Raw genomic sequence first — 11,095 nt, 5'->3', positions numbered from 1 at the left:
GAAGACAGGGGAAGAAGATATATTGCTAATGAAAGCAAGTCAATAAAATGGTAAATCTTTTCAAAATGAACAAATCTTTGTTCTTTATTTGGTATGTACAATGTCCATGAGCGAGACGTTTTTTTAAACCATTATTTGGTATGTACAATGTACATGAGTGAGACGTTTTTTTAAACTATTATTTAGCTGAAATAATATAAAGGTAAGCTTTGTTAATGTGTAACAAAGGGCAATGAATTTCATCTCGACTGTTTTGCAAATTACAATAGTGACAGACTTTTATACCCAAATAATGAACAAAGATTTGATAATCTTGAAAATAAATATGCTGTTATGTATCAATTTCTAAGTCAGAGCCAACGCTAAGAGCTAAATAAAAATATAACTCATGTAGTTCATTTTAATAGTTGGGTGATAATAATATCTGAGAGATTATCAGCAAAAAAACTGTCCATGTTCATTTCTCTAAAAATTGACATACACCTTGTACATGTATATGTACAAAGAAGAACCCCCACAATCAGACTGTTTCTGTCTTGATAATATTCCACAAAGCAAAATCACATTCCATGTCAAATGAATTCATTATAAATTCCCTACATGTATCATTTAAAACTCCACCCCTCCCTCAAAAGGTAACCATCAGTATCACCCCTACACTAAAATAGATAAGTCCCTGTCTAATAAGCATATCATCAATAATGAAACAGCTAGATTTCTTCCCATTAGACTCTCCCTCAGCCTCTCTCTGCAAAACCACACACCGACACACACACTGCTATTATCGGGTTGCACCACTTTATTTAATCAAGTGGCTGGGGGTACTAGACTGCGTGGCTGGTGGTGATTCATTTGTCGCCAAGGCAACGCTGTGCATCGTCAATTTCCCCTGTCAGCTCCCTGCACTGCATGCCTAGCATACCACGCATTCCAATCTGCAAAACCAAAACACTGCGAGGTAATGGAGGTTTGCTGGCTGCTCACTCGGCTTGATTAGAAATACATGTCACTTCATTCATCCTCCTCACACAATTCCACTTGTACACACCACTCTACATGCAATTCTCTTTGTTTATCTTCCTTCTTCATCTCTCTCTCTCTCTCTCTCTCTCTTTCTCTCTTTCTCTCTCTCTTTCTCTCTATCTTCTCTTCTCTTCTCTTTTATAAATCTTATTTCCTATCCTTTGACATTTTTGTCTCTCTTATTTTTATATACACCTGGATCAATACTCATACTCATTATACTATGACAGCTGAGGAGACGTACTCTTTCTTTCTCTCTCTCTCTCTCTCTTTCTTTCTTTCTCTTCTATTATATTTATACCATCTTTTAATTCTATATGATCCTTCCTGTAATTTGTCATTTTAATTTTAATTTCACTGTTCTTTACTATCTTATCTCCTATCCTTGATCATTTTTGGTCTCATATTTTGATATACATACACCTGTATACTGTATCTTCATCTTGTCACTCCTCCAATTCTCTCTACAGCTCTCACCCTCACTCCTTCGCTCTCTCTCTCTCTCTCTCTCTCTCTCTCTCTCTCTCTCCCTCTCTCTTATTGTCCATCTTTCTCTGTACAATATATGCTTCTTCTTTCCCCTCTTCTTCTTTCATCTTTGTCATCCATTCTTGTCAATTGTCTTTCTTTTTGTAGTCCCAATCTCTTTCTCACCCCTTCTCTCTTTCATTCTCCCTCCTCTCCCCCCTCTCTCTCTCTCTCTTCATCTTTCTCTGTACAATGAATACATCTTCTTTCCCGTCTTCTCCTTTTTCTTTGTAATTCCTCTGGTAATTTATTCTCAATCTCTTTCTCACCCCTTCTCTCTTTCATTCTCCCTCTCCCTCTCCCTCTCTCTCTCTCTCTCTCTCTCTCTCTCTCTCTCTTCATCATTCTCTGTACAATATATACAACTTCTTTCCAGTCTTCCTCTTTTTCTTTGTAATTCCTCTTGTATCATGTATTCTCAATATCTTTCTCTCCCCTTCTCTCTCTCTCTCTCTCTCTCCCGATCCCAAATCTTTCCAAAAGGAGAAAAAGTGCACGACATGCAATCAGATTTACCCCGATTCTCATCTGCTTCCCTATCAAGTCTATAGCATGCCATCTGCCCTAGGACGGAGACCCCTGCGCCAGCTATAATGCTCACGAGGATAAGAGAGTTGCTCCCGACAATTAACAAAAAATCCATCAGCGCCGCTTCAATTTCCTGAAACTGCTAATGAGTTGCATTCCAGCTACATGTAAATTACATGGCTTTTTTTGTCAAACAAAAGGACTAGATCGTCCCAACGCACTACTCGAAGACAAATTGCTTCTTTTCATCTCCCCTTCTCTCGATCTTCCCTCTAATCATGAGTGTTCTATGTGTGTGACCCTTGAAGTAGGAATTGAAAGCACAGCATGTAGGGAATTCAGGAAAAGTACATTTCACCAAGGCAACAACAAGCTAGTACAAAGAAAGGAGAATCATTTCCCCTCAGAGTGCAATAAAATCTCATCGTTTATATAATTAAAAACACTTTAGGTATAAACGTGCCGAGAAGTAATGCAATGTGTTCTTGATGCACATGAGAGCAGATCAGCAACGTTGATGCTCGTTGAATTTGAAGTATGTACTTTGAATAACACGTGTAAAATGAGCACGTTTTTTATTAAATAGTTTATCTTAAAATTATAAAGACAAGTACATCCTACACGGCAAGTGGCAATCTCCTACAAATTCATGGATTACTTAGGTATTTGTAAACTTTTGCACTCATGAACAATATCTTAACTGCGTTTAGAAACACGTGTAAAAAGAGCACGTTTTTTTAATAGTTTATCTTAAAGACAAGTACATCTTACACGGCAAGTGGCAATCTCCTACAAATTCATGGATTACTGAGGTATTTGTAAACTTTTGCACTTATGAACAATATCTCAACTGCGTATAGAAACGTGCATGTACTACATGCATGTAATTGGCATTTGCAGACCTGTGTGAACAGTTCTGCATGCAATGAGATGAGTAATCAGCATTGTATCAGTGTACTGTGTAGACAAGGTTTATTTTCTTAGATTTGGATGAAGTGGATGAAGTCTGTTCACGCTCTGTCTCAACTGCGTTTAGAAACATAGTTCATCTGCAGGTGTGAACAGTTCTGCATGCAACGAGATGAGTAATCAGAACAAGGTTTATTTTCTCAGCTTGAGGTGGACAGATGCCTGTCCCAACCCTGCCCTCAATCACCACCTCGATCACCACCTCAATCACCATTTCATTCAGCACCTCGATCACCAACTCCTATCTTCATCTGATCAAGGTCATGCACATGACACCTAATACAAATCTCCTTTCCATATTATTATTGCTGGGTTATCTTTAGGAAAATAATGCTCATGAAGATATATAAGCATATTTCACTGTAGTGGTGGTTATTTTACCCGACTGCTCAGAAAGCATAAATGCTTGTTAGTATTAGCAACCAGAGGACCGACGGCTTTAGGTCCTCTCCGAGAGACCTGGTAATGAGGATTAATGCCTTACCAAAGGGCACAAGCGAATCGCCTTGGTTTCGAACCAGGGTCACCGGATTACGAGACCACTGCTCTACCAACTGGGCTATCGCGCCTGACGTACCAGAATCATAGATTTAGGCAACAATAAACTAATATACTGGTCAGTATTTCATTCATAACCAACTGTCCCCATCTTATCAAGGCTACACCCTGATGACAGCCTCATCAGCCTTCTTTGCATATCTTCACATATCTTCACAAAAATAATATTCTTAAGAACAATATGTATTCACAATGAGAACTACAACCTCAAGACAATCTCAAGAAAAATAATCACCAAGAGATCTACAAATTTAAGCCTCATCCCATTTATCATTGACACAATTAAAACGAAACTATATCCCCTCCGACTTCGTCGGCGAGGGATAATTAAACAGAGACTAGGCCTTTAGTTTTCTAGCATGTTTTGTTTTTTAAACTGGAATGTGGATTAAAAACAAATGAAATGGAATAGATACTTTTAGTCTGGATTTCAGATTTATTTTTCAGATTTTCAAAGGGACTCTACATGTACGTGTAACGGACCTGCTAGAACTGTTGATAAAAAACAAAACGCTGTCCAGAGCCTAAAATAAATGTACATTTGTTTGTATGTAGTGTGCATGGCCATACAATGTACGTAGGCCTTCACGTACATAAACATGTACATACGTGTGCGTGTAAACCTATATGTCAAAGATTCAAATTTACAACACATTTTATCCATGGCCTATAACATGACAGCGCCAGGTACTCTGCCAGCCATAATCGAAAGAGAATTTGTGTGTAGTCCTGCTTGTACAGTGTCCACAAAAACAAACATACATGTACATGTACATGTGTACATCGAAACGTACATCGAAACGTTTACAGACAATGTACAGTGTAAATGAACATGGTAATCCTACAGTTGCTACACATCTTATCCATATAGCCTATAACATGACAGCGGCAGGTATGGTGCCAGCCATAATCGAAAGAGAAACCCCACTGAGAAGGGACCCAGCAATAGACTTGATCTTGACCCTTTGACCCCAACGATGGTTGGGCTCTCCCCGAGGTCGCGACCCCTAGTCACGGACCCAAGCAGATAAGAAAACAAGCCTGTAGATTTACCGCTGAAAGGTAGTCCTGCATAGATTTATGAGCATAGGCTCTCCAGACAATATCAAAATTCAAAGAGAGAACAAACACATCTCTAATTTTCTTTCCATTTTCACTTTTTGTAGACTGACAGAAATGCTGAGAAAACAATCTTGCTTGTATAAATTTATTGTACAGTATATAGAGTACATCAAATAAACATTGACTACTGGTACTCATCTACCACTTCGTTTTGTCTCCTTACACATCTCCATTTGTTTCTCATCATGAGGATTACATTTTGTGGAAATGATAATTTCACAGAAAGGAACAGAATATTGATGATAATTGAGCAAAATTATCAAATGTAATGGACTGATGTTGCAACTTGAAACTAAAAGGCTACAAGTGCACAATTTGAGTGTTACAGTAATTCTAAATCTGATCAATGTTCTCAATTATTGGGCACAAGTAAACGAAAGGACATACATGTACTGTACATACTCATGGGTGCAGTGTAGCCTACAAGCTACATTACATTTCCATGTTGGGTCACACGATAACACTGTACACCTGAGAAGCCTACAGGTGTACAGTGAACACGTTTTTTTGTGTAAACATGTAGTACTTCTTGGAAGTTGGTTGGAGCTAGAATACCTGGAAAGCAATGCGACCACTGGAAATCAATCTGCTCCGTGCATTCATAAATGCACGTCTCCATAGTTGACTGACATTTAAATGTACCAATGAAATATTTGAAACTGCTTTTCATTTTCATTTTCATTTTTACCATTTTTCGGTACATAGCTGTCAGTAGATTTTCGTAATCATAGTATTTAACGCAGTGTAAATTCACTGAACACAAATGTATTTCTCTACATTGTAAACTATAAAAATTAGTACAGTACGTGTTTAACAAATCAACATTTGTAGGTGACATACAAGTACATGTTTTGTTGTACAGCTGTAAATGTCCACACAGAGATACAATGTATACTTGCAGGCCTACTGTACAAACTGTAATGGTATTTCACAATACATCAAAGTACATGTATGTGGACAAGATATTGCTAATATATTTCAGGGTATTAGTTAATAAAAAAATTAGTATATTTTCAAATCAAAATAGTATCATACTGTATGTTAATGAATCATAAATTATATTATAATTCTAAATTATAATTGTATGATAATAAACGTAAATTTTATTCAACAAGCATTATTTGGAGTAGGAAATACAAAGTGTTGCTGCTGCTGCATGTTAGCCTACAAATGTACAGTACATGTACAAGTTGTACATTATAAATGATTTTTTTAAGTGCGACCCTGCCCTACATGTACACTACTGCCTAAAGGTTTTGGCAGCGGGCTGCGGGCGCGGGCAAGCTACCCGCGGGTCGCGTATTTTTTTTGAGTGTCAATTGCCAAAAATGTGAGCAAGTTCGGGCAGATTTCGGGCAGATTTCGGGCAGATTTCGGGTAGATTTCGGGCAGATTTCGGGCAGCTGAATTGAACGCACGCGCGGAATTTGGGGGAGCGCCCGAACTTCGGGAAGTTCCCTAACTTCGAGCTGCTTTGTTTACTTTGTTGCTATGCGCCGTTGCTTTGCGCGCAATGTCTGTGAAAAAAATGCGCATCTGCGTGGAATGCTAGTGCTACGCGGCTTTTTGATGTCATAATGGTTATCTCCAAACGTCACAATAGTCACTCTAACTCGATGTTTTTGTCAAGAAAACAACCATTAAACAGATTTAATTAACATGCGGTGAACGTCTGCCGAGTTGGCGTTCTCGAACTCATGTCATTTTGTCCAAGTTAAAATAAACACGATGGAAGGACATAGCTAAAAATTAAATCAATTTACAATTTAAGTATTTAGTGTTGAAGTATTATCACTTATTTTGGTACAGTTGTCGCCTAACTTTTTTGTCAACTGCGGACTACCGCAGATTTTTTTCTTCTCCAGGCGGCTAATTACAAAATAGACAAAATTAACCGTCTGGTACGAGGATAAATGCTTCGATAAAACCAGGGAGGTGATCCACACGCATCCGGTAACCCTTGCTTCACACGCAAAGGGGGATTGACTGGCGATTTTTACCGGAATCTGGCGAACAGTTTGCCTTTGCTTTTCTTCATCTGGAATCAACCGAAAATATCAAAACATCCAAATAATTATAAAGACTTACTTCAGGGTTCGTACACATACACATTTTAAAAATTCCATGACTTTTCATGACTTTCCAGAGCAGGATAATGTAAATTTCCATGACCATTTTCAATGATGAACATGTCTTAATTTAAAGCGTACAACTATACATCATCGCAATACTAGAAAGCAAATCACAAAACTATAAGGCGCACCTCTATTTCGAAGATCCTCCCCCCCCCCCCAAAAAAAAAAAAAAAATCAGAAAAAAAAAAAATCTGGAAAAAAAAAATCTGTCATCTTTAGTTAAAAAAAAAACATTGTTAGTTGTTACTAGACCTAGGTCTAACTTAGTTCACAAGCACTTCAACTGTGCCTCGTATAATGAAAAGTGAAAGTATTTTTCGAACACTGAAATAAGACGCGATCTGATGTGGTTAACAAAAAGCCACCAAAAAAAAGCCAACATTGGTCTTTTTGTTAACATCAGATCGGCTCTTATTTCAGTGACAGTGTTAAAAATACTTTCATTTTATTACGAGGCACGGTTGAAGTGCTTGTGAACTGAGTTAGACCCAGTAACAATGTTGTTTTTAAAACTAAAGATGACAGAATTTTCCTCCGAGTCCAAACAGAAATGTGGACAGGCTAGTTTTCGTGTGGTGATTCGTTATCCCTTGTGTGAGCTGCATCATACAGGTGAGTGAGCTGAAGACACGGTAGAGCTTCTGCCGGCAAAGTGCCTTGTGACAGGGCATAATTTATCGAGACTGAAAACAAAAACTGAAAAAACCCTCTCTTCCTTTCAAATTAGGAACGTAGTTTAACTTCAAATAGTAGATCCTATTCTTTATTTGCATTATGTAATTTATGTTGAGACACAGAGATTTTTGAAAACCACTAAAAAGTAGCATTTGAGGACTCAAATATCCTGTTCCTGTTCCTGACTATTTAAGGCGCACTCCCGACTTTCGATATTTTGCTGACGGAAAAAAGGTGTGCCTTAATTGCGGACGTTAGGGAAAGCAGCAACCACGAGGCTAGGCTAGTTAACTACTGGCTGTATGCTCGTGCTCGCACCATGGACGCCAAATGTGGAATCAATGCGATTCAGGGTTGCGATATTCGAGTAAAGAGCAACACAATTTTTAAAGGGTTCTTAAGAAAACACGAGTGGCTCATGATGCATAGTTATTTACATTTAAATTATTGTTTTATGAATATTCTGTGGCCGCTCGCGTGGCCCCTGTCAAATTCCACCAGCCTTCAGCATGGACCTACTACGAACCATCATGACGACAGAGAAAGTGCATGTTACGCAATGTTTACGCCTTTGCTGTTCTTTCTACAAACCGCAGCGGCATGCATGTCTGAAGTGAGAGGGCAACTTCACGAAACAAAGCTTTAGTAAACAAATCAAATTTCTAAAGGGAACCGCTTTGTGTGGAAAAGGAAAGTTATTGCCCAGTCACTGAAGAGATGTTGAGTTGTTCTGATGCTGGATGATACCGATTTATCGATGGTGACCGTAGTGATGATGATGGTGATGATATTGATGGACGATGATGAAAATGCTGGCTGTATGTATTGATGGCGATTATTAAAATGATGATGTAGAGAAACTCCAGCCCCCCCCCCCCCCCCCCCACTTCACAAAAATACACACACAAGATAGCATGGCGATAAACAATGAAAATACGTTATAGATGGAAATAAAAATTCGAAAAACGAGTAATACATAAGGAAATAACAAAGAAATACTTGAGGATTGAGGAAAAAATGATTGAAAAAATCTAAGAAATACATAAAGTGAACACATTTACGAAGGAAACCAGAAGACTGATTAATAATTGCTTCATAAAGATCTACGTATGGAAAGAAAAAATGATAATCGAAAATACATGATTGATAGAAAGAAAAACATGGAATTAAACAAGGGGGTGATTGTGGAATGGGGTAATTTCCAGGGAAATGTAAATGTCCACGGGGGGGGGGGGGGGGGGGGGGGGGGGGGGGGGGGGGGAGGGGGGGGGAGTAATTGGCCGTGGTGATTGCCCAAGGGTAATTCTCCTAGAACTAGAACCGTAATGAACAAGAGAAGGGAATATACAAGCATAGAGAGAGAGAGAGGGGGAGAGAGGTGGAACAAAGAATTGCAAAAACAGAAAAGATGATGAGAAAGATTCGAACAAAATCAGAACTGCTCTCTCTGTCTCTCTCTCTCGAAGGTTCAATCATCACTAGATCACGTGATCTTACCGCGCAAACATGATCTGTTTTAAATAACTTCTGAGATAAACGCATGTTGCCAGACACCTTGTCTCCAAAGTACCCTTTGTTTAGAAACACTTTTAACATAATACGAAATATACGCTACGCTAGCTCTCCTCATTCAAACATTTAATTCATTGGTGAACAAATTAAATTTGGAATTGATTAATAAGTTCTCTGCTTGTTTCGTGTGTCTATGTTTGTTCTTATTTTTAGTTAGATTGTCTTCTTCTTTTTCTTCTCCTTCCTTTTCTTCTCCCCCTTCTTCTTATTCCTCTCCCCCTTCTTCTTATTCCTCTCCTTCCTTTTTTTCTTCCCCCACCCCTCTGCTTCTTCATATCCACTTCTTCTTTTTCTTCCACCCCCCGGCCCCGCCCCTCTGCTTCTTCACCAGACCTACTCTTCTCCCCCCCCCCCCCCCTGCTTGTTTATCTCCCCCTTCTTCTTTTTCCTCTCCTTCCTTTGTTTTCTTCCCCAATCCCTTCTGCTTTTTCATCTACTCTTCTTCTTTTTCTTTACCCTCACCCCTTTGCTTCTTCATCTATTCTTCTCCCCCCCCCCCCCCCTCTGCTTCTTTATATCCCCTTCCTTTTTTTCTTCCCCAATCCCCTCTGCTTCTTCATTTTCTTCTCCCCGCCCCCTCTGCTTTTCATCTACTCTTCATCTTTTTCTTCTCCTTCGTTTTCTCCCCCTGCTTCTCCATCTCCCCTTCTTCTTTTTCTTCTCCTTCCTTTTCTTCTCCCCTTCTTCTTTTTCTTCTCCTTCCTTTTCTTCTCCCCCTTCTTCTTTTTTCCTCTCCTTCCTTTGTTTTCTTCCCCAATCCCCTCTGCTTCTTCATCTACAGGTGTACTCTTCCATCTTTTTCTTCACCCCCACCCTTTGCTTCTTTATCACTTCTTCTCCCCCCCCCCCCCCCCCTCTGCTTCTTTATATCCTCTGTTTTTTCCTCTCCTTGGGCCTTTTTTCCTTCCCCAATCCCCTCTGCTTCTTCATCTACTCTTCTTCATTTTCTTCTCCCCCGCCCCCTCTGCTTTTCATCTACTCTTCTTCTTTTCTTCTCCTTCCTTTTCTCCCCCCTCCCCTCCTTCTACTTATTTCCTTTCTTCTTTTTCCTCGCCTTCCTTTTTTTTTTTTAAGGTCACGAACGTGATGCAAGCAGCGCGAGCATAGGTCCTAAGTTGACCTAGATATCTACATAAGCTTCGCGTACCACGTGCGTCCAAAATCTAGATCTAGCATGCATAGTGTTATTAGCATAGGCTTTGCCTACAGGCTACACAATGTAGCACTATTAGTATTAATTATGACTTAGCTGTTGCAAAGAAAGTATCTCTTAATCCTTGGAATTAAAATATGGAAACAGGGACTGATGTGTCATTGGCATAATGTAAGGTGAGACCAAATTGTTCATATCATTAGTCTGATGAATGCTCAATTGAGCCATTTTATTAAGTTTAGGCTAGAGCCTAGGCTAGGCATGACGATGTGGTACGGTACATGCTAGCGTTTGCCGTCCCCGTTGCCGTCCGGCTAGCGACTGCTAACTTAATGGACCCTGGGCCTAGCTCCTCGAAGATGTTTGGCAGAAAAATATCTAAAGCCTACGGTGGTCATCCACTCTTAGATCTAAATCAGGGGGTCTAGACTAGACTTTAGGCTGCCTTACTCATATTGCTGTGAGAGTTGGTGAACACCAAAACAAATTAGTGAGCGTCTTTCCTAACATACACTCGACTCTCCCATACACTCTACGTGTATTTGTGTATAATTTTCGTGCGGTGCGATTCATATTTTAACACGCAAATTGTATAGGCAAATTGATCTGCAGTTGAATCGCTCTTCTCGACCAATTTGACTTTTCAACGTGACGTCATCGGGTCTTGTCGCGTGCGAGTCTTAAAAACGCACGACTTCAGCACGCGCATCATTTCAAGGCGAATATAGTACCGGGCAGATTTCGGGCAGATTTCGGGCTGATTTCGGGCTGATTTCGGGCAGATTTCGGGCGCGACTCGAACATCGGGCGCGACCCGAACATCGTTTCTTCA

Source organism: Strongylocentrotus purpuratus, unplaced genomic scaffold (assembly GCF_000002235.5).
Source record: "Strongylocentrotus purpuratus isolate Spur 01 unplaced genomic scaffold, Spur_5.0 spur5_scaffold_17, whole genome shotgun sequence".
NCBI lineage: Eukaryota > Metazoa > Echinodermata > Echinoidea > Camarodonta > Strongylocentrotidae > Strongylocentrotus > Strongylocentrotus purpuratus.
The sequence above is the reverse complement of the archived record's forward strand: the minus strand, read 5'-3'. Positions refer to the sequence as shown.